Raw genomic sequence first — 27,073 nt, 5'->3', positions numbered from 1 at the left:
CGAGCTCCTCCCCCCAGTGGTCTGTAGCTCTACGCTAAGCTTGAGTATTACGGAAAGTCTAATATCATCCGCTTCTAAAAATATTACAAACATCACGGAACAAGAATCTTTATTGGCTTCTATAAACTCTGGTAAACACAGAAAGGGCCCTGACATGGCACTCCGATAAATTGGAGTTGCAATTAGATTTAATTCAAACCCTGGCCAACTCAATACTAAAGTAAGGAAGAAATCAGTGCACTGCAAGAGAAGCAAAAAAAGCCGCAGGCAAGGAATCCCCCTGCCCTTCTTGCTCCTGCCACCTGATTGCGGAAAAACTATGCTCCCTGCCAGATGCACTAAATCTAATGCTAACAGACATAAAGTCGGCTCTACTGCAACAACTAAGCAGTAGCCACAGCAGGCTCGACGAGAAACCAATAGACAAAAAATCTGGTGGCAATACGGAAATTGAGACCACCGTCCTGGGGCAGCTGATGGGGAAACCCCACTGCCGGTTGTGAAGCTACCAAAGCAAGAACTTGGAGAATCTCCATTACGCACCTCGGAAGCAATTCATAACCAGGGGGCTGATTTGGCCCCCACAGAGTACGAATTTGGCTTGGAAGCCAAGGATAAAAAATCGGCAACATAGAAAACTTCCAACAACTAATGATAACAAATGGGACGTTGCCCTATCAAAAAGAGCAAAAAAAAGACAAAAGAAGGCCAGAAACAAAGCAGTGAGAGACTTTCGCTTAAACCAGCCTCTAAGTAAACTAACAAAATTAGATAACAACTCGCCTAATGTATATCCACTTTTTAAAGGCTGTGGGAATTCGAAGAATTCATCAACAAATGCACAACCACCTGCTCTTCTACCCCAGGTACCCCTGGACTCGACAACGCCTATTCTAAATACAGCTCCCATCGTGGTCCAAAGCATAACAACACAGTCCATTTCATCAGGAATACACCTGCCGAGGTATTCACCCTCAATCATGCAAAACCGGAAGGAACCTCCGCCCGGCCATAGTGGTAACTTAACAAAAGATCTGGAAATAGAACATTGGCCGCCATTCTCACCTGAACGCACAGAGAGATTAGTTAATTCTACAACCTAGAAAGACCCAGGCTCCACCACTGATCAAAGCCCCGTACCTCGAAATTTAGAGCCCTCAATTCACTCACAAAGGACACAGCAACACACAGGATGAGTGGTGACTTTAGTCCCACAAGAAGTTCTTCCATCTGCAAAAGAAAGTGGAGATCCGCGGAGATCATCGCTAGCGTGCGAATTGATTAGACCTGTGATCAATCATCATTATCCCCTAGCTCACCCTGATAATGAAGGCCATACCAAAAGACGCCAAGGAGAGGAGCAACCGGCTAAGCTGGCCCTCTTCCCATACTATCCGTCGGAAGGGAGGCATGATGTGCTGAATCGTTCCAACATATTAAGGCTACTTCAGGCTACTCCTATCCACTCAAATTTAACCTCAGATGACATTCTGAGTGTGGAATTTAAATTTACACCGGATTACCAAAATGGGAGGGAAGCCACTTTTTTAACATTAAAAACAACTTCCCTGGCAGAGGAAATACTAGATCGCAAGGACATCCTCGAGGAATGGGGCTTAAGAATTTAAAAAATACAAGCACCGAAATATCCAGCTCCGTTAAGAAAGCCATATGACTCAACAATTTCAAAAGCTCACCCCTACAGTATATTGAAGGGGACAGGGCCCTTCCTCCGCCAGCCACCGATAGATAATATAAATATATCCTGCTTCCACTCATCATCAAGGGGCATGACTAGGAAAATAGTAACAGGACAACCAGGGAGTGCCCACCAACATGACCAGAGACCAGTTCCCCACATTTTGCCGAGTGAAGTCGCAGCCTATTCCTAGCAGTGAGAAGCGTGCATTATTCCCACAACAACAGATAACCTTCCTATCATGGAATGTAGCAGGACTATAAAGACTTCTTTGCTCAAACACAGCAAAAGCACTGCTATTGGCGTCTGATGTTCTTTGTTTCTAAGAAACATGGGCTCTAACACATTTAACAGGTGTTGGCTTCCAAGGGATCCACCACGTAGCTAAGAAAAAAAACATCTTTGGTAGGCCCTCCGGAGGCCTGTCAATATATCTCAACTTGAATATGAAAATAAAAACACGATCAATCTCAACCCAAGATGAGATGCTTCAAGCGCTCGTATTGTAGAGCAGCAAGCCGTTGGCGCCCCGCTTTAAAATCCTCCTGATCAATGTCTATTTCAACAGCTTCGGCTCAGATCGAGCAAGACGTCTTCGCCAGCTGTGCGATAATCTGGACCAAACCCTCTGTGACCATGTTAACTACGACACAATAATCTGCGGAGACTTTAACCTACGACAATTAGGATCATTTAACACCACCTCTTTATCTCTAAATCCTTTAAGTACCCAAATGAATAACATCTTAAGTAAACATGGATTACAATCTTTACAGCTCTTACCAAACAGCCAAGGTTCATCATTCCAATCCCTGAAGACCTTCAAAGGAATAAGTACCATCGACTACGTTTTTACACGGCGAACCTTATTAATCAACTTGTGAGCTTCAAAGTGTCTTTTTCTAAAGATAGCGACCATCTACCACTTTGTACAACATTTAACGTAAATCTCCCGAAACACAAAGGTCATAAAGTGTTGGGTACTTCATCCAACGACGAAAGATTTCACCTAATTCGGATGCTAAAATGGGGCCGGGTCAATTTACGGAATTTTGCATTTTGGAAAGCAGCCACTGGACAGTCCCTGCAAGCCCAAAGCGGCGAATACCTACTATCTCACTGGACTCCCATTATTAGGGGCATCCATGAATTATTTAATCCTCAAAAAGGCCCCAGGCAGCACCAGTCAACACCAACTAACAATAATCAAACGATTTTGGCGAGCTCACGGCACATTCGTAAGCTGACAACGGCACGCAAGAAAACTTGCAATGTACTAACCAAAGTCGACCTGTCTTTGGAACTCCAGGGCGCAAGAAAAAAGCATAGGCAATTGATATGGCAGGAAAAAAATCAACATAGGGAAAAGGATTGGCAATATGTCCACTCAATTATGAGCAATCATAATCAGGCAGACCTATGGAGATGCATCAAAAACAAAACAAGCCAAGACCAAGTAAGGAGCAACTCCATCACTGAAGCAATGTGGTCTTCGCACGTAAACAACCTCTATGTAGTTGATTAAACAGGAGCCTCTCAGCCTGAATACTCAGATCCTTCGGATGACTCAGAGGACAGTGCCTCCATATTTACGATTAATAGTGTTCAAAAAGTACTAAGCAAAATAAGATCCTTAGGTGCACCTGGTCCGAATGGCCTCCCGGCCCAACCGTTCAAAGGAGACTAGTCATTATGGTCTGCAATACTTCTCTCACTGTTCACAACCTGCACTAAACTCCATCAAGTACCTGACAGCTGGAGAGGTTCAATATTGCACCCAATTATTAAAAGGGGCGACAGACTGAATCCCTGTAATTATCGGCTGATAGCCCTGTTGGATATTGAGGCTTAAGATCTGTGCAGCTGTACTCTTAAAAGATCTAGAGGCTTGGGCAACAACAAACGCAATAACTCCTTTTTGCCAAACTGGCTTTAGACCCAATTCCTACACAATGGACAACATAATCACCCTATCCTACCTTGCCTATCAGGCAACAAACCAGAAGACACCAGCACTCTACGCATGTTTCGTGGACTATTCATCTGCATTCGATCTGGTGGACAGAGGCATTCTTTGGAGAAAACTGCAGGCGTGGGGCAATTCCGGCGGCCTTCTCAATTCCATCATATCGCTATACACTACTACATGGGTGAGGGTCAAGTTGTCAGACACTGTGCTAACCAAGAAGATCAATACCACCCAAGGGTTAAAGCAAGGGTGCTTCCTTGCTCCAATGTTGTTTAATTTATATACAGCGGACATGTCGTGGGCGCTTACCAACGCTAATCTAATCTCCCCAAAAGTCGGCAACACAAAGATCACAATATTGCAATATGCGAACGACATCGTCCTCCTCGACAACTCAAAAATAGGTCTCCAGCGAGCATTAAACTCTCTCCACCTATACAATAGTGTAAATAAACTGAAAGTAAATGAAGCAAAAACAAAGGTTGTATCATTCGAAAGGACGCAAAAAAAATAAATAACAATTGGTCTCTGGGTCGCTTAAAAATCTCTGGAGCCATATCCTATAACTATTTGGGAACATGGTTTTCTGCAAACGGCGCATCAACAACACACAAGCGTCACAAAAAGAACAAGGCAGCGTTAATAACCACAAGACTGTGTCAATTACATGCTTCCCTTGAAAGTCCATCCTCTGCGCCAATTAGAAAGGTACTCAGAGCAGTATTACCATCCGCAATTACCTACGGCAGTGAGGCCTTTCCAGGTCAACTCACCAACACCATCAAAAAATTGCATCTAGAAATATACAAAAGAGTGTTTAAATTGCCCTGTTATACCAGGGGACCCTTGGTGAGACTTGAGTTTGGCCTGGAGGGCATCACATGGTCAAGTATGGGGTCTTTTGTAAAGTACTATCACAGATGTATCACGGCAACACCGGGCACCCTGAAATTTATTTTGCAAGATATCTTCAAACATAAAATCAATCCATGGTCCACTTACTTAAGGCATCAGTAGAAACTATACAAATCGACTTGACCACTTTAAATACTTCTTCATTTACGTTCGCTGCAATAAAAAGTATAATGAAAAAACAGACTAGATTACTTTCCAAGACCATGGACCTGCAAAACATTAATACCACTCCACCACTAAGGGCCCTGGCAGCGTCATACAACAATGAAAGTCAAGTTGGACTTAGGGCACAACCTTACCTCAATTGTACTATAGGGAAAGCCTGCCTGACTAAAATCTTGGCAGTAAGGATGCTGGCATTACAAATCAAAGATTTTAATCCTAACTGGCCGCTGCTTTCTAAAGTAGACAAGTGCAGACTCTGTGGCTACAAATCAGAATCTCTTTTACATTTACTGTGCAGCTGTACGATCTTGCTTGATTGCCGTCCAACTTTACTAAAGCCACTCTTTTTAATTCACAGCATAAGAACATGCAACCAAGTAATGAACTGGATTTTTAGCACAAGGTCCCCCCTGAATTGGCAAGAATAGGTACCTTTTTTTAAAGCTGCGCAGGACTTCCTAAAAAACTCTATACAAAGCACTGAGACGATTATGTATTAACCCTTAACCCATGGATAACGGACATTGATGCATAGTAGAGTTATCACACAAAAAAGTAACCAAGGGTCAGGGCACAAGGTGACTAACAACTGAACAAATATACAACCACGATGTGGCAAACAGAAATATCAACAATGAATCATTAAATCATTTTAGATGTGGCAGACAAAACCAGAGTAAACACCCATGTGTGTCAGATATTAAGTGAACTCTGGCTCAAACACATTGGTAGAAGTTTCCCATCAGTAGCTGTCCTGTACCGCCCTTGACATCATATGGGTTCTCATTACCCAGGAGACAGAGTTCACAGCCTATACATTTGTTTGGGACTGTGATTTTACCTAGAAATAAATATTTAGGGTAAATGGTGCAGGACCTTAGTATATTAGTAGCTACTGAATAAGCAGTGCAAAAGAAGAAAAAAGTGTATAAGTGAATCTAAAATTGGGTAGAGCTATATAAACTACTACTTTAATATTTTTATTAGCTCTCCCAAGCTTAAAAGATACTATGTGCAGATACAGATTTAACATAATATCTGTAAACAATAACGGTCGACATGTTTCAGCATGGAGGGCTAGTGTGCCAATGCATTCCTCAGGACCAAATCATTGCTACTGCTGTATAACGTGAGAAAATAAAACTAAAATGATATCACCTGTTGGATGAGGCAATATACTCCACCACAAGACTGTTGCCACATTGCTTCGCGGTCAAATGAACAGAAAGGACACACAAAAAACATAGGTTAAGATAGACCTAGTTAAAAAAGTAATTTAAGATAACACATAAGAACAGATAGGTAGTGTCAATGCCTTTTGACAACACTCATACAACAATCCAGAGCTATCTGTTGCAAAATATAATTTTTAAATAGACTAAGCAATATATCATACATAGCCACTCACCCAATCGTTGTGGGGATGGCGCCTCACCCCACCTGGCTGTAGCTCAGGTAAAGAGGAGACCGCTCTAATATTAAAAACAACAAAAAGACCTTCAGTACACATCGTAGCTGGTTGCATTTCCCAAAGATTTGAGTAACTTCACTAGTATGTCATTTCTTGGTCAGCCTCTAGAGATAAGCCTGTAGATTGTCAGAGACTTTTGAAAAGAACAGGCTCACTACTGGCCGACTACTCGTGCTGTTATATCACATAGTTTAGAGGATTGAAGCATGTTTGTCAAAGTAATAATCATCGTTTTAATCCTGCATCGTTTGAAAAAGCGGCAGATATTGTTTCCTTCACTTAGTAGCTGCCACCGAACGCGGTGTATTAATCAAATGCAAAATCGTTCAAACACTTTACTATAATGCGCAGTGATGAACCTTACACACACGCTTCTACCAATAAAATGAAAACTAGCGAAAGCGTGTTGATTGACTACGTACTCGATAACGCGCTTGTCACTCGGTGAATGCTTTAGCACTCACCCGGTTGCCGCCCCCTCCCATGGTTAAACTATCCGATGTACTTGGCTCGGTTTTCACTCAGATCATAAATTATACCGCGAAAGACGGCATGCATTTATTTCTAAATTCAAAATGAGAGAGGTTTAACAGTCCTACCTGACCGTCGGTGTCTCCAGACGTTCCTCTGCTCTGTCTGGGGAGGCACGCGGCCATTGCCCGTTGTCTATTTAATCTGTACTTCGCTCTCAGTCATGTGACTGACAGTCACATGATAACTGAGGATCCTGGGACTAGTCGTTTTTCGTAGCGAAAACGATTTTTTAATGCAATTTGGCAGATATAAAAGCCAGTTTGAATAGAACATTATTAGATCTAAACTTTATAATAATATTCTTAACATAACCCAGGTGTTTTATATACAATGACTTAAGTTTGTCTTGTACAGATAGAGTGCAACAAATGCTGAGTGCATACATTTTCAAAAGTAGCCTCTAATTGTAAAAGAGATAAGTACATTGATATATTTATAAGACTTAGTTCCCAGACTGGTTGTGAATTTCCACATGAGTGCATACGTTTGTGTATATACCTCTCCACCCTCCCTTGAAGTGTGGTACTTAACTATCCAGAGGGCTTATCTTCCTTGATCTTTATTTGTTCGTTCTCCTGATTGAGTAGCCACAAAACCAAGTCCTCTATTCAGAAGACTCTCTTCATCACTGGTGAGTATGTGGGAACTCAAATTAATCACGAGGCTGTCGTGTTGCTTGATCCCGCTTGTTGTTGGGGGGCCTGGGGTACCTTCTTCCCATTCCGTAGGTCCATTGTCGGGGTTAGTCCCCATCGGACTTGTTGTCCCGATCCCTGTCTTCTTCTGCCTCTTGTTCGTCTTGGGCCCAAGCCTAAAAAAGGCTGCATATTTAGATCTTGTTGCATTTGTGGCGGGCAGAAAGGTCCCATTTGTTGTGAAAAAGTCGGTCCTCAAACTTGTAAATCTACTAGTGTGGATATTGGTACTAACAGACCATGGCAACAGCTTAGATTCACAAACTGTAATAGTGAGAATCTAGTTTATCTAATCACTTGCCCTTGTAACAAACGATATGTGGGTATGACCACAAGAAAAGTGAAGGTCAGAATTATGGAGCACAAGAGTACAGTACGTTGTCGGAAACAAGCCACTCGTCTGACATCACATTTTCTAGAGAAAGGCCATGGACCAATTGATTTTGTATGGACTGTCCTGGAACAGCCCTTTGTACCCAATCACTGTTCTGATGTGAGCAAATTTCTTTTTAAAAAAGAACAGAAGTGGGTTTATAAACTCAACAGTGACAAAGAGGGATTGAATGAACCAATACCATGGATGTCGCTGTAACGCCTGAAGTATTTTTGGTTATTGTGCACAGTTGATTCCTTCAATGGTAGTGTATATACATTTTGGTAAACATCGTTTACCACGATGTTTTCACATCGCAGTACCTTTAGCACGCATCCCTTACAACGCAAGTCATTACCACGACTTGCGCTGGAGGGCGCTAAAGGATTAAAAATAGTTCATTTACTATACCAACACCTTCCCTAGGGTCCACGGGGACTGGTGTTAGAATAGTAAATTAAACTATTCGAAATTCGCACCCCCAACGCAAGTCGTGGTAACGACTTGCGTTGTAAGGGATGCGTGGTAAAGGGATGCGTTGTGACGGTACGCGTTGTACCGTCATACATCCATATATTTTTATACTAATTTGACATCTGAGTATAAAAATCCGTGAATCCAACGAACAAATAAAGATCAAGGAAGATAAGCCCTCTGGATAGTTAAGTACCACACTTCAAGGGAGGGTGGAGAGGTACATACACAAACGTATGCACTCATCTGGAAATTCACAACCAGTCTGGGAACTAAGCCTTATAAATATATCAATGTACTTACCTCTTTTACAATTAGAGGCTACTTTTGAAAATGTATGCACTCAGCATTTGTTGCACTCTATCTGTACAAGACAAACTTAAGTCTTTGTATATAAAACACCTGGGTTATGTTAAGAATATTATTATAAAGTTTAGATCTAATAATGTTCTATTCAAACTGGCTTTAATATCTGCCAAATTGCATTAAAAAATCGTTTTCGCTACGAAAAACGACTAGTCCCAGGATCCCCAGTTATCATGTGACTGTCAGTCACATGACTGAGAGCGAAGTACAGATTAAATAGACAACGGGCAATGGCCGCGTGCCTCCCCAGACAGAGCAGAGGAACGTCTGGAGACACCGACGGTCAGGTAGGACTGTTAAACCTCTCTCATTTTGAATTTAGAAATAAATGCATGCCGTCTTTCGCGGTATAATTTATGATCTGAGCGAAAACCGAGCCAAGTACATCGGATAGTTTAACCATGGGAGGGGGCGGCAACCGGGTGAGTGCTAAAGCATTCACCGAGTGACAAGCGCGTTATCGAGTACGTAGTCAATCAACACGCTTTCGCTAGTTTTCATTTTATTGGTAGAAGCGTGTGTGTAAGGTTCATCACTGCGCATTATAGTAACGTGTTTGAACGATTTTGCATTTGATTAATACACCGCGTTCGGTGGCAGCTACTAAATGAAGGAAACAATATCTGCCGCTTTTTCAAATGATGCAGGACTAAAACGATGATGATTACTTTGACAAACATGCTTCAATCCTCTAAACTATGTGATATAACAGCACGAGTAGTCGGCCAGTAGTGAGCCTGTTCTTTTCAAAAGTCTCTGACAATCTACAGGCTTATCTCTAGAGGCTGAGCAAGAAATGACATACTAGTGAAGTTACTCAAATCTTTGGGAAATGCAACCAGCTACGATGTGTACTGAAGGTCTCTTTGTTGTTTTTAATATTAGAGCGGTGCTCCTCTTTACCTGAGCTGCAGCCAGGTGGGGTGAGGCGCCATCCCCACAACGATTGGGTGAGTGGCTATGTATGATATATTGCTTAGTCTATTTAAGAATTATATTTTGCAACAGATAGCTCCGGATTGTTGTCTGAGTGTTGTCAAAAGGCATTGACACTACCTATCTGTTCTTATGTGTGTGTCCTTTCTGTTCATTTGACCGCGACGCAATGTGGCAACAGTCTTGTGGTGGAGTATATTGCCTCATCCAACAGGTGATATCATTTTAGTTTTATTTTCTCACGTTATACAGCAGTAGCAATGATTTGGTCCTGAGGAATGCATTGGCACACTAGCCCTCCATGCTGAAACATGTCGACCGTTATTGTTTACAGATATTATGTTAAATCTGTATCTGCACATAGTATCTTTTAAGCTTGGGAGAGCTAATAAAAATATTAAAGTAGTAGTTTATATAGCTCTACCCAATGTTAGATTCACTTATACACTTTTTTCTTCTTTTGCACTGCTTATTCAGTAGCTACTAATATACTAAGGTCCTGCACCATTTACCCTAAATGTTTATTTCTAGGTAAAATCACAGTCCAAAAAAAATGTATAGGCTGTGAACTCTGTCTCCTGGGTAAGGAGAACCCATATGATGTCAAGGGCGGTACAGGACAGCTACTGATGGGAAACTTCTACCAATGTGTTTGAGCCAAAGTTCACTTAATATCTGACACACATGGGTGTTTACTCTGGTTTTGTCTGCCACATCTAAAATGATTTAATGATTCATTGTTGATATTTCTCTTTGCCACATCGTGGTTGTGTATTTGTTCAGTTGTTAGTCACCTTGTGCCCTGACCCTTGGTTACTTTTTTGTGTGATGAGTCCAGTACATGGGGGTATGTATCCAATAGGTCGTTAAACTAACCCTCTGGTCCTTTTTTGTTGTCTTTGTAGCATAGTAGAGTTAGCCTATGCCACAATTGAGTCTTTTCTTGTTGTAAACTTTTCATTTATTTTATGAAAGGTTTTCTAACTTACTTTTATTCATTATTTTCAAAATAGACATGGGAAAGGGAAGATGGCAGAGAGAAAGTCTATATACCAAGTGCTTCCTTTCCTCGGGCACAATAAGCCATTCATATTGCATGGTTTTGAAATGCAACTAGAATTTTATTTTGCTTCTGTATAATTGTGTTTTTTCTTAAATGTTTTCTATTGTCATGGTTTTAAGTAATCTACACAATAAACGTTGTATTGACTGGGTGGGGGTAGGGGGTGCACAGGGTGGGGCGCAATGGGTTAAAATTAAAAATAAAAAAACCTCATCTCACTTGAAGCATTTAACTGCTCAGTCAACTGAACGTGTATTCCGATGGCAGGTGATGCGATAAAATATATGAGGATGAGTTTTATCTCTTAGAACGTAAACGGGCTGAGATGTCCAAAGAGGCAAAGATTGATATTGAAATATTTGGAGCTCTCCGAAGCACAGGTCTGCCTTTTGCAAGAGACTCACTTGACTTCGGGGGAATCTAAACGATTGTTTTCCAGTATCCCTTGGATTAAAGGTTATTGTTCTTCTGAACAAACAATTAATAGCCATGGAGTCGCAATCTTGATTAAGCAGGGGCTAGCTTGTTCTATAAAGTCGGCACAGACTGACCAAACAGGCAGGTGGACTGTTGCACAATTGGACCTGGGAGGTACAGATTTAACATGTGCTTCCTTCTATGGACCAAATGTGGATGATCCATCCTAAATCTCTAAGCTGCAGTCCAAATTAATCTTGGAAACCCCTCCTACGAAAGTGGGCAGGGATTTCAATGTCCTTTTAGATCCTCTTAAAGACAGGTCAAATCAGGTGCATTATATAGGGGCTCGGCGTATTCGTCGTGCTATGAAGAATTTGATGCATGACTTGGAGTTGGTTGACGCCTGGAGGGGGAAGATGGGAGACCTCTCTGGGTTTACGTTCTACAGTAAAAAATACCATAATTCTTCCAGGATTGACTACTTTTTAGTGAGTAGAAATCTCCTGTATACTACATCTGCGGTCACCATACTTCCAAGCCATCTCTCAGATCATGCCCCAATCTAGTTTTCCTATAAAAAAATAACTAATGCGACACAAACAAGATAAATGCTTAATAGGGCAAAGTTAGCAGACCCTGAAATATTACAGGCCATTAAAATATCTTCCTTAGAGTTTTTGATCTAAATATCGGTTCTACCGCTATTAAATTTGTTTGGAATGCCTTTAAAGCCAACCTGAGGGTCCACCTCCACCGCCTTATATGCTCCAAAAATCAAGCCGAAGCCCGGGAGCTAAGATCAAGTGAGGAAAAAATCAAACACATAGAAGCTGAAAGAATGCTGTTAATAGGAGGGAGCCCAGCAAGGTTGGGTAAAGTGCAGGACGATCTTGATAAAGCTAGGCAAGAGTTTAGAAGGAAGTTAGATGAGAAGTGTAAGGCTCAATGGCTTAATAAGAACATGGATAATTATGAGTATGGGGAGAAAGCATGTGCCCTTCTAGCCTGGAAGGCCAGAGCTGACGGCTTCAAAAACAACATTAGCGAGCTAGTAATAAACAACAACGGGGATAAATCTACTAGTATAGAGGCTATACAGACTTGCCTCCTCACACTATTCTCAGATCTCTACAAAGAGAATTTAACTCCTTCAAAAGAACAAATACAAACATGGCTGAGCAGTAAATATTTACCTACTTTAACCCAAGCTAGCCGAGACCTTCTGGATGCCCCTATTACGCTGGAAGAAATAAAAACTCAAATTAAGTTATCCAAAAATAATAAAGCATCAGGCATGGATGCATTGACAAATGAAGTTCACAAATTTTTGTCAGATGAATTGACCACGGCTCTGGGAACTTTGTTACATTCAACATATAGCTTAACAGGACGAATTCCTAGCTCCTGGAAGGAAGCAACCATTGTCCTAATACTTAAACCTGGGAAAGATCCATCAAAAGCAGATTCATATCGCCGGATCTCCCTGCTAAATGCCGATTATAAGATCTTTATAGCATTTTGGCAGGGAGATTGGCTAAGCTGGTCCCTGGATTGGTTAACATCTACCAGAAAGGTTTTATAACCGGGCGTTACATCCAGGAGCAGAGGCAGCTGCTAATAGGTAATATAGACCTGGCCATAATAAGATCAGACCCCTTGCCAGAGATAGCTTTAGACGCTGCCAAGGCGTTCAACAGGGTATGTTGGGCTTACTTCTGGGATGTATTGGGCGCAATGGGTTTTGGTCCCACATTTATACAAACTTTGAGGAAATGTTATCAGGGAGCATCAGCAAAAATCTTGATAAATGGAATGCTTACCTCCAGCTTCGGAATCCAGAGGGGGACTAGGCAGGGTTGCCCTATCTCGCCCTTGTTATTTGACTTATACATAGAGTCGTTGGCTCAGGCTATTAGATCAGAAGAGCTAATCCCCCCTTTGAAATCTCAACTTCATCAATCTAAGATAGCTTTATATGCTGATGATATAATCCTATATACTAGTAACCCAGAAGTGACCATCCCGCGGGTTGGAACCCTACTGGAGGAGTTTGGCTCTATTTCTGGCTATTTAGCCAATTCCTCCAAGACAGAGATGATGTGCTGGAATATCGATCAGTGGGGGGGACCGGTTAGTAAAGAGTTCAAATATCTGGGCATTAATATTGTTAAAGATCTTGAGAAAATTCCCCTCATTAATTTGAAAAAATTATTAAGGAGATAGATGGTCTCTTCGTAAGGTGGAGGAACCTTCCCCTGACTATTTACGGGAAGGTTAACCTAGTGAAAATGATCATCCTCCCAAAGTTGACTTACCTGTTTAATGCAGTTCCCCTGACTTTCCCCCAACAGACTATTTCCAAGGTTCAAAGTAAGATCAAGAGTTTTGTTTGGGGGGATAAGGGAGTAAGGCTGTCATGGAAGAAATTGAGGTGCAGATTATTCAAAGGTGGGTTAGCTCTTCCAGACATCAGCTGATATCTAGTCGCATTCCAATTTAAAGCTACATGGATGCTACTGTCTAAACCAGTGGGAATGGCTTGGGGAAGGTTGCTTAGCGAATTGGCAATAAATGATGCCGGGGGAGGCGCAGAGGGGTTTCTTTACAAGTTTGGGTCTCCCAAATTCTTCAAAAGAGTGTGTTTGAAGGTTCTTAAGACTGCATTAGAAACTTGGTTTAAAGTAAGAACCAGATGGGGGATTGGCTACTATTCTGATTTTGCCCCCATATGGAATTCCCCGGGGACCACTGTGTCTCCGAGATGGTCTAGCTGGCCCTATTAAGAGAGCCGGAGTCTCTACATGGTCTGATTTGGGGGACACAAATGGTTTTCATCCTTGGGAACTACTGAGAGCCAGGATAGGCCCTAGTTTTTCAAAGTTTAAGTTTCTACAACTCAAATCTTGGTTTGAGGCGGACAATGGGGGTATCAGAGGAAATTGGGATACAGAGATCTTATTTCAATCTGTTCAGCCGTTGAAGAAAGAAATTTCTATCTGGCATAAAAAGTTATTAGATGCAGACGATCTAGGTATTCCATCACAGACATCGGCTTGGAACCAATCTCCATTTGAATCCGTCATTGGCGATCTCCTAGAACCATCCTTAAAACTATAGTATAAGTTTCCTAAATAAGCCAGTCTTTAAAAAAATAATTTTTTGTTACTAATCGCATTTACTATACACCTGCCAAAATAGCCAAATTCGCCCCTCTTCCTGAGCCAAAATGTATTGGATGCATGGCACCCAAAGCCAACGATATCCATATGTTCTATGAGTGCCCTGAATTAGGTTTGTTTTGGAATGGGGTTGGAGACTACCTGTGTAAAATCTTTAAAGTTAACATCGAGGTTAATGACTCTCTAGTTTTTTTTGCTACTGATGGACTCTCCCCCTCGGACTTAACACAGACTCACAGAGGATTGTTGCTATGTTTGATTCTGTTGGCTTGCAGGGAGATATGTATAAAATGGAAAGATCCCCTCCCCCCTTAAACGGAAGACTGGCTAAAATCCTCACTTGCAATGGCACGGCATGAACCTGTTGGAACCAGTGATAGCTCAATAACTATTCTGCAACCTTTTACCACCATAGGCCGAGATCTGAGGCTGCTATGACATCTATGGTAAAATTCATCTGGTTCTATGATTACACCATAACCCCAAAGGGGGCTGGTCGGGTGACCTAAGCAAGTGCAGGAAGCCAAAGGGCACCCAGTTCGAAAATGATGGCTTTGTAAGTTCTGCAGCATGCTTATTGGTGAGATGAGGACAAAAAAAAGAAGGAAAAAAAACTGATAGGAACCCTTTGCACATGTCCCAACACATTGTTACATCTTGGAGATCTGGTCACATATCCCACGACAACAGTGGACAAAGCTGCATATGCCTGGACTCCGACTACATGAGCAGACAACAACGCAGGTTAACACACACCTGTGAAAGGTGAGGCACTCCCCCGGAGTGGACAGTGGTGCTTGGCAACGTTCCTCATTCTTAGATACTGCTGCATTGGTCAGCATGTTGTGACACTTATCTTGCCCATACTGATACGCATATGCAAATAAAGTCTACGCACCTTCACTTGTACTGTGATGAGTGTTCATTTGAATAACAATGTGAGTCTCACTGCCTATCTGGGTCATGGCCATACATGCACATTGATAGCATTACCCAGGGAGTACCTTTTTGTTGAATCCCTGTCCCACATTCATCCATACTTACATACTTGATTGATCATAGCCATGCCACATATGAGTGAATTAAAATGTTTTATTCACATACAGTGGTGTGTTGAAGCTGGAGCAGTACAGGGCCATGCAAACCCCACTTTACATTGTTTCCCCGTGGAGGGCCAGTCAGAGTCCTTTAGGGATTGACAAGTTCATCGGAAGCGGAAGACATCAGTCCGCAGTGATTGCTGTGTCATTGGTAACCAGACAAAATATGGCAGTCCATGTCGAGGTCCAAGGTGAGTGTCACTGAGTGTATCGGGGGACAGTGGAAGGTGTTATTCCAGGGCATGATACAGAGGGCAGAACCAAGCTGAACCCGGCCATATGGCAAAGATGAATGCTATCACTTCATTCTTACCACAAAGCTGGATTCATCATCATCTTCGTCCTCTGATGTGTCATCTGCCTCACATGTGGGTGGTAGTGACACATCAGGAGCCAGGGGTGGAATGTCTGCTGCACTGTGTGGCACTGACAATTCTGGGGCCAGAGAAGTAGATGGAGTGGTAGCAGCAGCATTCATCTGTGCCAGGCCGTGTGGTGGCAATTCCATGAAGAGGAACTGCAGGGCATGGAAGATCCCAGCTACATCTCGCTGGTGTGCAGCTGTGGCAAACATTCCTTCCACCTGCATCTGCTCCAAGCTCTCCATCATTCTCCTTATGTGTCCCAAATCCCCGGTGACATCGCTGGAGCTACTCTGAATAGACAGTTGTTCTTCGCTCAGAGTCATGACTCCAGCGATGTCAGCCATGGATTGTTGAAGAGCATAGAGTGGACAGTGGCTGTCCGTTAGGGACTGTAAGTGGTCCCTGATAGGACTTAGACACCCACGAATGGCATCTAGTTTGTCTGCCATGAGGTTGAACCCCACCTGCAGCTGATCAGACATCTTCTCCTGGCACCCTAACACACGGCTTTGGAATGCCATGTGTTGGTCGTGGGGGTCCTAGGAGACAGCCCTGGTGGTGGGTGCTTCCTGCTATGTGGTCTGTGCAGGGGGTGGGGTCTCCTCGCTGCAGCTGGGCTGCCCTGTTCCTGGAGGTGGGGTGCTGGAGCGGTCCATGAGCTGTTGGATGGCATCAGTTTCGATGTTGGGGAGGTCCTCTTCATCATCAGTGCTGTGTTGTTGGGTCTACTCTGCAGGAGTGTTGATTCTCCCCCTGCAATGTGAAGGGGGAGATGCAGATTGACATTGTGTTCACATTTATGTTCACAGATTGTACAAGTTTACTAACAGACTGCATGACAATGTACATTTTAACTGTTTGTGAGGAGATGCCTATTTAATGCGGGACAGTTGACATTTCTACGCCATCACGAATGTGAGGTTGTACTTGTACATTGTCATCTCACAGTTTCCTGCTATACACTAAACCAACGGCTAGGAACACACTTCTCTGTTTCGATAGCTTCCATCCGAGAAGACAGAAAGATGCAATCCCTTTCAGTCAGTTTCTACGCTTGCATTGAAACTGTCCTTCTATCAAGGATTATCTCCAAAACGCTGAAATTATGAAGAAGAAATTCATCCAATGAGGATATCCACCGAGAATGGTTAGAGAGACCCTCGAACGAGCGTGTTTATACAAATCGAGACTCCATGTTCCAACCCAAACAACAGGAACAAATGGATAAGCTTTTCTGTGTCACCAAACATTCCCCTATTGACAACAAAATCAGGCAGATTGTTATCTCACAATGGCATCTACTTAATCTAGATGAGCAAACCACTGATCTACCGAAACCTCTTTTTGCTTTCCATAGAAATAAAAACTTGAGCAATTTGTTAGTTAAAGCTAAATATCCAGAGCAAAGAGGATGGACTCAAAGGTCCATCACAGGAGTCAGTCCCATCAGTGGCAACCATAAATGTGGAACATGCCATGCATGTGCCAATGCCATTGTCAGCAATCAAATCTGCATTAATGGCTATCATGTACAATTAAAAGAGATGACAAATTGCAGAACGTCCAATTGCATTTATGCCATCCAATGTCCCTGCCCTCTCACCTATGTAGGTGAAACCGCCAGAGAGGTGCGGGTAAGAATAGGGGAACACAAGTCCAATATCAGACTTTCCAAGGATACAGCACCGCTTGTAAGCCATTGGATGGAGAGCAACCACTCAGAGGAAGATCTCCGTTGGATAATTCTTGAGATAATCCATCCACAAAAGGGACGGGACAGTAACAACGTACGCAAAAGGCGCAAAGTATTTTGGATTTTTGTACTTAATTCCAAAGACAAAGGACTGAACGTATCCCTTCCTTGGGAAAATGCTATTCTTTAATTATCTCGGCCTTTTCTGCATGCCTGGTCCTGATTATAACCTCCTTTTTGCATCTCTGTCTATTCTGAGCTGCTTTTCTGTAGATAAGTCTGCCTATTCTGGAATACCTTGCCTTTTGTTTTTCTCTCTTTAGTTATTTTCTAGTCTCCTCTGATGCCTTGATTGTAAAGGACCTTCTTTTTTCTGCTGATGCAGAATTCTTGTTACTATGATTTAACTATCAAGCTTTTATGACATGTACAGTTTATCAAATTTCACCATATATATACCCCCCTACGGGACGACATTTTTTTAATCATTCCTTTTTAGGTCTCACCTATGCAGCGCGCATGCGCTGCAAAGGCAAAAGGACCTTTTGCGATCGCTTTCGCTTTTCAGCCAAAACTTGCACGTGTTCCATTGCCTTCAATGGCAACGCGTGGACGTGTGGCGATTGACTTGAGGAAGCGTGCGGCGCCATATGGTAGCAATTATCGCTCCTGGCGCTGCTCGCTCTTGCAAGTGAAACACTTTCTCTCGCCCCCTTCTCTCGCCCCTCCCCCTGCTGCCTCCTTTTAGCCCAAGGAACAAGCTTGTTTTCTGTAAAGAATGCATATTAGTTGTGTTCAAGGTGAAGTAATTACTTGTACAAACTGAGACATTCCAACTCTTTGACCCTCTTCTTCCCTATGTTCCAGAACCTCTCATCACAAAAATGAAGTTGGTTGTCACTAGGCCGACTTTCTACGCAGGTGAATCGCGCCTCTGCCCCAGCTTGACAGCAGTCAGCCTGTCACAGGTTCTGATGACAGCAGACGTGATAAAAGTAAATTGTAGAAGGTTCACGTGATATTTGTAGAAGCAGTAACGTGAGCGGTACAGACTCCCCGCTACACGGGTAGCGGCCGCAGAAGGCTGCAGGGTTCCCACTTGAGGCTGTTCCATCACGGTTACCACTTGAGGCTGTGGGAAGCCGGTTCAATCTCCTGTGGTAACACAGCCAAGCCAGCCTGCGTGCAGAGAACCTGCATTGATTGCACTCATCAGGATCTGAGGCTGTGGCTGATGAGATGCAGGCGAGAGGGTCACTCAGAGAGGCAAGGCATGCTGAGATTCGGCCGGAGGGCTCTGAGCACTGCCCTGGGGGGGAAAGAAACCATAGGGGTTCTGTGTAAAATTTCCAGTAGACAAACCTTGATCGATCTCCAGCGGGTTCATTAGTCACCAGAGTTTTCTTGACAGTTGTATTGGTGCTTGAAACATGCTGGAGGCAAGCAAACTGTCAGGTGTCATTGGAATGTGGAAGACACATCGAAGGGCGTGTCAAAACGTCGGTGCTGAAACCTGCTGTCATCTTTATCAATCAAACATTGTTCCAAATACGGATTTTGGACTGGGGGATAGGGTTGTTTGAATGACACGACCCTGCGCGCATTACCGGTGCCCCGTGAGCCCGTATCAAGTACTAGTATTATAAACACTGCCTGGTGGTAACTGTCACGCACTGTGACCCGTGAGGATTAGAAACGTACTGGTGCCCCTATGATCAGATCTGAGACTCAGACAGAGAAGCCCCGCGGCCCCACCTGCATTTACTGTAATAATCACAATGATCAGATTGACTGCAGATTTAAACCAGGAGGCTCACTGGGAAAGGGGATGAGAGTGAGCAGCCCTGCAGATGAGATTCTATTGTGTGAAATTGATTTATTTTTCAGATGGCTCATTCATGTAGTAGTATTATAAATACTTACTTGAACTAGAAGAGGCCGTCCGGAGGTCGCGGGCCGCAAAGGGACCCCCCGCCGCGGCTGCACAGCTCAGCTGCAGCACTGACTGCTCTGCACTGCATTTATGGCAGGTGGCTACAAGTGCTGGCAGCAGAGGTGTATAAAGCAACAGGGATTCAAACTGCACAGGGGTCTGCAGACACCAACACTGCTGTAATGCATTCCACACAATTGTTGAAGGCTCCGACACTGCAGACCGGCACACATCACAAATGCTGTCCATCACAGGCGTAAGAGTGCATACAGTCCTCTGTGGAGGAGTACACTTGCACAGGGGTTATGAACTGCCCGGAGAGCTCCAGAATTACTTCAGTCTTGGCGCACACTCCAATGGAAGGCCGCTGGTCTGCCAGGTGGGGTGCAGGAGGCTGCAGGCCCCGATTGCATAATGCACGCTTTACATATGCGTGCAGGCTCTGGTACCAGGCCTGTGAAGGGTTAAGGAAGTGGACACTGTGGTTGCTGTCTCTGACTGTAGGGGGTGAAATCTGCACAGAGGCCGCAGCTTCCGACTGTAAGGGAGTGCACGCTGTGGTTGCAGTCTCCGACTGCAGGGGGTGCACAAAGCACAGAGGCTGCAGTGTTAAACTGTATGGGGAATCATATGGCACCCGAGGCTCGACCTCTGCCACTGCGGTGCCAAGGGGAATCTTCAAACCGTCGCAGCGCTGTGCAGATTACTCTGCGGCCCGGTGCATTTATACAAACTCGGCTTGCTTTGAACGGCACATGCGTGGCCCTATTAGTTCAACATCTTTCATGTATCTTTCACGCATCAGATATAGCTGACCTTATCATGAACAAAGAAATTGATGTGTCAATTCTGACGGAAACGTGGCTATCAGAATCCTCATCTCCATATATGGACCTACTAGTTCCCCCACAGTATAGGATTGTGAGACTCGATAGGCCAAAAAAGTTAGGAGGGGGGGTCGCCTGCATTTACAGATCTGAAATAGAAGTAAAACTAATTCCATCAGAACCACTTGAATCCTGCGAACACCTAAATCTCAGGATAAGATCAGAAGATAATCAAAATTGCAATCTTCATGCACTCTACCACCCTCCAGGTAATAACACTACCTTCATAGACAAGGTAATGGAAATCATCACCAGCGAAGCCAACTCAGAAACTAATAACATTGTCCTGGGGGACTTTAACTTACACTGGAATGACAAAGACGACAAACAGGTCAACGCTCTGAAAGAACTTCTAACAGAGTTAAATCTTAACCAAGCATGCACAGAGCCAACACACGAAAAAGGAGGCACGATAGACTGGATAATATCAAAAACTAACAATACCTCAATCATATCAATTGAGCCATGCGACTGGTCAGATCACCATGCCATAACCTTCCTGATAAACAATCTGAAACGGAACAAGACCTTACAACCCACCAGACATAAGAAATGGATGCGAGACATGAAAGATCCGAATATGGCCTTATTAGTGGAAAGCTGTGAGAAGAAATTGATCCCACCAAACAACTTGCAGAGCGTAGAGGAACTTACTGATCATTACACTAAAACAGTAACGAATATAGTCAACACTACGATGCCACTAAAAATGAAAAGAGTCACAGAGAAGACAAAAAACCCATGGTTCAATGAAACACTTAATGAAGAAAGGAGGAAACTAAGACTAGCGGAAAGGAAATGTAGACAACGACCATCATCACCCGAACTGAAAGCACTCAGAAGAATAAGAAGCGAATATAACAAAAAGATACTAAACTCCAAAAAAGAATTTATCAGATCTGAACTAGATAACGCCAAAAAAAGACCGCGGAAATTATTCGAGATTCTAAAACAACAATCCAATAAATTAGCTAAAACCAGCCAAGAAACCACAAAAACGCAAATAAGCTGTGAAGAATTCTCAACATTCTTCACAGAAAAGGCAAGCAAGTTGGAAAGAGAGCTCAGGAAAGAAGCTGACAACATTGGCAATACGTACAGACAGAATCCCAATATCACCGTAGAAAACACCATTGAGAGGACTAAAAACAAGGCACAATGGGAGAACTTCAAACTACTGGATCAGAATAACATAGCCAGAACACTATCTGACATCAAACCTAACAATCACTATAATGACCCACTACCATCAAAATGTGTCAGAGAAATAAACCACATTGTGATTCCCATCTGGACGAAAATAATAAACGCCTCTCTATCACAAGGGATCCTTCCAGACTGCCTAAAAACAGGTCAAGTCGTCCCTATCATCAAGAAACCGAAAGCGGACCCAGCAGATCCAAACAACTTTCGCCCAGTGACCAACATCCCTATACTTGCCAAACTCATAGAGAAATGCGTACAAAAGCAACTAAGTCAACACATAGCTAATTTCTCGCTACTAGACGACTGCCAATCAGGATTCAGGACAGGACATAGCACAGAAACAGCGATCCTGCATATTGTTGATGATGCACTACAGGCACTGGACCGTAATCAAACATGTCTACTTATCCTTCTGGACCTATCATCAGCATTCGACACGGTAAATCATGAAAAATTACTGAAACGACTCCATGACAGGATGGGAATGGCTGGAAATGTGCTTAAATGGTTTGAATCATTCCTGCAGAATAGAACGCAAAGATTCCTGGTCAACCAATCACTCTCACCTACATGCCCTAATTCAATTGGAGTTCCACAAGGCTCTACATTATCGCCATCACTGTTCAACCTTTACATCGAACCACTCACTGAAATCCTCAGAAAGTCGAAAATCTCCTACCACATGTACGCGGATGATACCCAGATATATATCAAGATCACATCCAGGGAAGATATCTTGAGAATGAATTAGACATTAAAATTGACACTACGATGGCTAGCTGACAACCATCTAAAACTAAACACACAAAAAACGGAATTCTTGCTAATATCCCCACCGAAGATACACACACAAGTGAAGGAATGGACCAACATGATTACAGCATTAAATTGCACCCCTACCCTAGTGGGCTCAGCGAAATCACTAGGAATCACACTAGATGAGAAATTAAACATGAAATCCCATATCAACACAATGGCAAAAAGCGCCCGCTACCATCTGAACTACATCAGAAAAGTGAAACCATTCATATCCAAAGCAGACCTCAAACTGGCAGTTCAGGCTCTTGTTATCGCGAGGATTGAATATGGATGTACGACGCTAGCGGGGCTTCCAAAAATTTCAACAGCACCCCTGAAGGCATGTCTCAATGCGGCGGCAAGACTAATCACTGGATCAAGGAAATTTGACCACATTTCGCCACACTTGAAGGCATTAAATTGGTTACCATACGAAGCCAGAATCCAGCTAAAAATAGCATGCATAACACATAAGGGACTCCACCACAAGACACCCAACTACCTTGCTCAGAAAATTAAACTATCTGGAGGGAACAGACCAGCCAGGAGCACAAAGGAGCTTATGTTGAGACCTGCCATCTTCCGGAAGAAGAAAACATACGACAGAGCTTTCTCAGGAGCAGCACCTAGAATCTGGAATTCACTTCCTTCTAACATTAGAAAGATTGAAAACACCATATCCTTTAAGAGGGAAACTAAGATCTTCCTAATGAGTAAATTCCTTCCATAGTCAGAACACGGGAAGACAGAAGGCATGCGCATTGGCAGGAATTGAAACAGACTCAGAAAATAAACATTCAGGATCGTCGGATTCAGTTACACTTTATATTGTGCTATGTATTAAGTCATGGTTCGTACTTATGTTGATATAATCTATATTCCTGTAGAAATTTGTTCTTATATTTTATGTGTCATATATATACCTACCTCTTAATGTTGTGAAAGTTGCTACAACGATACAGATTATAACTACCTCATGTAATGTGAAGCGCTCTGATACCCAAGGGTCTTGTTCGCGCTATACAAAACTCTAAATAAATAAATAAATAAATAAATAAAATGTAGACATCATGGCGGCCGGCGTGCTGCTCGTCTAGGAGGTAAAGATTGGCCTAACCCCACCCACCCTGCTGCGTGTCATTTGAGTGACCCCTCCTCCCAAGGAAACTGACATTAGGTTATTGCAGGCCATCCTCAAACGGGATTGTCGGGGCCTTACCAGCTTCTTGGCACCCCGATTCCCAATATATGCAGCAGGTCTCAGGTGTGTAAAAGGGCCCCTCCCTTATTTCATCACACTCTTCCCTCTGTTTGACACTTTTGAGGATTCTCGGTCACTGAAAAATGTCAATTTTTTGTACAGAAAGTGTGGCATGGGCTTGATTTTTAATAAAATATTGGCCAGGGTTATTTTCTTCCATAGCCTGTATAATAACACGCATTGGCATACCCAATAGGTCTTGCCTTTGGTACCTTATAAGTGTTTTAGCCATGCAACAGGATATTGGCTGCATAACTAAATACTTAAAGGTCCCAAAAGCAAGACCTATTTGGCTATGCCAATGCTTGTTACCTTTCAAGTCGGCCCATCAGTACTGACCAGGCGCTATCCCTTTATTATCCAAGGGCTGTGTCTGACTGACACACCCCCACTGGCTACGTAATTCCTTCATGAGCTATTTAGGCTCCTGCCCATGGACTGTTTCCTGCCACTTTACCAGAGGAAAGCCGTTGTAGCCACGCACGAACAGCCGCGTTATCGTTAAGGTATTTCTCTCTGACCGCCCAGCCTCTGCTTCTATTATTTCACCGTCTGACTTCTGCTTTCTGCCTGTGTGTATTGCCGGTCGTGCCCGAGTGCCACTATTTATATATGTGTTTCCCTTCTTTTTTTGACTCCCTTCCTGCCTTGCTGTTATCACCGGATCATGGTTTTATCCGCCACATTATTGGACCATGCCTTTGCCTGCTAAATATCGCTAGCAGTTCTGCGTCATTGATCTAAGAGACTGCCCTTCCCTACTAGGTATTTACCCTCGGACTTTGTAAATTCCTTCTAGCTACGATACTATTGGGGAAAGCTTTGAAACTTATATGCGTTTCCTGGTCTTTTAATTGTATTGCAGTGTCCCGTTAATTAACAGTTTCCAGTTCAGCGGCAGTGTTTCCAGTCACGCCCATCGGTCTCTGCACGTTTCTTTTTCATTACCATTACCAGGTGAGTGCAATGTCCATGCTTGATCACTGTTGTTCCCTGAGTGTCACGTGGCCTTTGAACATTACTTCTTGGGCACTTTTAATTTGCTGTCTTTATCTCTATCCCAGAACCGCCTCAAGTGTTCTTGGTTTTCTTGCTTGATAAACCGATGGGGTTGACCTAATCTCCCCTTTCGAATTTCTTACGCCCTCGGCGCATCAGATGAGATGTTTATCTTTTGTTTGTGGTTTTCCTGGTTGTGCCGTTAGTTAGTTTTTATTGAAGCTAACGATACAATCTTCATGTCAATTCATGTGATATTTATTGACTTCTCATTTATGTGAACAGTGTTGGCTACCGGTGCCCAGACGGAGGATAATCACGTCTACATTAGCTTCTGCTATCCTCTTTTTGCGAGCAACATTTTTCTACTAAATACTTTTCTTCCTAGGACAGGCAAGAGCTTTAAATATCTCTTCTTTCATATTATTGAACTGTAGAGCCACTCAAAGTACTTGACGTGCTCTGCCTATTTGTCCGGGCATGCTCTAGTCCAATAGATTCACACGTTTTGAGCAAAAACAGCTTGTTCCTTTGTTTTCTCAGTACACCGCTTTGATTAACATAAAGCTGCCTTTGCGTTTTTTTTTTTTATTCGGGTCCAGCAGCTATTTCTCAACTTCTGGGGTATCCGTTTTTGACCTCTCCGGAAGTTCGTGCAATAATTTTTTTTAGGTCTCGCCTATGTAGAGCTCATGTGCTGCTTTGGAGAGACCTGTAGCCATCGCCACAGCTGTGGGGGCAAAAACGTGAATGCGTTGTGCACATCTTTGTGATTTCCTTTCCTGAGGGCGTAACGAAACTTGAGGGGGCCCCCCTGCAAAGCACATGGAGGGGCCCCCCCCGCGGCTCAGCTCACCACCTAACTACCACTTTGCCCTACCACCCAGAAATCTAGTAAATATTGTGAGTGAAAAGCTCAACTTCTGGGGTATCCGTTTTTGACCTCTCCGGAAGTTCGTGCAATAATTTTTTTTAGGTCTCGCCTATGTAGAGCTCATGTGCTGCTTTGGAGAGACCTGTAGCCATCGCCACAGCTGTGGGGGCAAAAACGTGAATGCGTTGTGCACATCTTTGTGATTTCCTTTCCTGAGGGCGTAACGAAACTTGAGGGGGGCCCCCTGCAAAGCACATGGAGGGCCCCCCCCCCCGGCGGCTCAGCTCACCACCTAACTACCACTTTGCCCTACCACCCAGAAATCTAGTATATATTGTGTGAGTGAAAAGCAAGGTAATCTATAATTTTCCCCCTTAATATCTGACAACACCCATCTCGTATAGCGTGGCCCAAACCCGAACACTTGTAGAGGTTAAATACTTTTCTAGCATCGAGGGATTACAATATAGTGTCCTTCCCGCTCCTTCACATAATATCAATGAGATATACTCCCTCCTTCGTATTATCCCTGCACCTACAGCCCAGATTAAAACCAGCTCCATGCACATGTATAGGCAACAGAAGCCTCCTCAACCAGCTAATTTGCTTGGATCCTGGACCTTCATATTGGCATCTAGATTGAGGAACAATGTGGGCTACTACAAAGCACATAGCTTTGGCTTCTTATTTGGTTTGTGAAACAATGAAATAGTGGCATCTCAGATCAATGGGCTAACTCCACCACCGTCAGAGAAGCCAGCCATTGGCCAATATGATTATCTCTGTTTTTTTCAATCTTAAACATATGCCCAAAGAAGGTCAACACCTTAATGTGGCCTACATATGCTTGCAATTCAGATTTTAAATGTAAAAAACATTCAGTGGTTTTAATAAAAATAAAAAGCGTTTCAGTTGCGCCATGCATTTAGTTATTATTCGACAGCAATAAATCACCACCTAACAAAGCATATAAATTGCAGGCAGCTACAATGTCACTTTATAATGGCAACTTTAACAAGCAATGGCAACGCCAATAGGCCTCGCCTATGCACAATCTATTGGCTTTGTCAATGACTATAAGACATACTGGACAGCCGCTCATGCTGCTGTGCAACATGGCTTAAAGTCAAGAAAAAAGTGTTATGACACGTCCATTGTTACCTCATCATATCACTTTTTTTAGGCCATGTTGCACAGCACACACTCTGCTGTGCAATTTGTTAAAAAATATGTGGGGGGAGAAACACAAAGGGGGAGGGAGCAGCAATAACGGATAGCGGGAGATGGGACTATAAGGAAAACAAAACGAGGAGGGAGGACCAGACGGGGGCAGGAAGAGTTGGAGGATGGAAGAACAATAGTACTTCGTTCCCGTTGGGAGCAGCGGATGGGTACTAATTAAGTTGAATCAACCTGTGCTTGGCCTGTGCTCCACAGAAAGAAAGGGAAGTGAAGCTTGGCCTGCGCTGGCCAATTATGAGGCTGCAAAGAATAGTAACACTGAAGTCAGTAAATGGTAAGCAATGGACGTGCTCCAAGCCCCTCATTGTAAACCATAGTGTCTCACAAGTGAGAGCGCATGCAGTGCCTGCGCTGTTGCAGGCTTGACCTAAAACGGGGGAAGGGGCGAAATAAATCACCATATAATCTGGGACCGGCAGTGCAAGTAATATAGTCAATAATTAAAGTTTTCTTACA

At 43.3% G+C, this 27,073-nt stretch overlaps 1 long non-coding RNA gene across 1 annotated transcript; it reads left to right on the top strand.

Moving 5' to 3' along the window:
- The first annotated feature begins 24,174 nt into the window (after positions 1-24,174).
- Positions 24,175-24,894, top strand: LOC144753342 (uncharacterized). The gene is made up of 3 exons (XR_013594309.1): positions 24,175-24,267; positions 24,368-24,459; positions 24,787-24,894. It is a non-coding gene; the product is annotated as an uncharacterized LOC144753342 (long non-coding RNA).
- The last annotated feature ends 2,179 nt before the right edge of the window (positions 24,895-27,073 follow it).

Source organism: Lissotriton helveticus, chromosome 5_1, assembly GCF_964261635.1.
Source record: "Lissotriton helveticus chromosome 5_1, aLisHel1.1, whole genome shotgun sequence".
NCBI classification, from domain to species: domain Eukaryota; kingdom Metazoa; phylum Chordata; class Amphibia; order Caudata; family Salamandridae; genus Lissotriton; species Lissotriton helveticus.
This window is presented reverse-complemented; position numbering and strand designations above follow the sequence as displayed.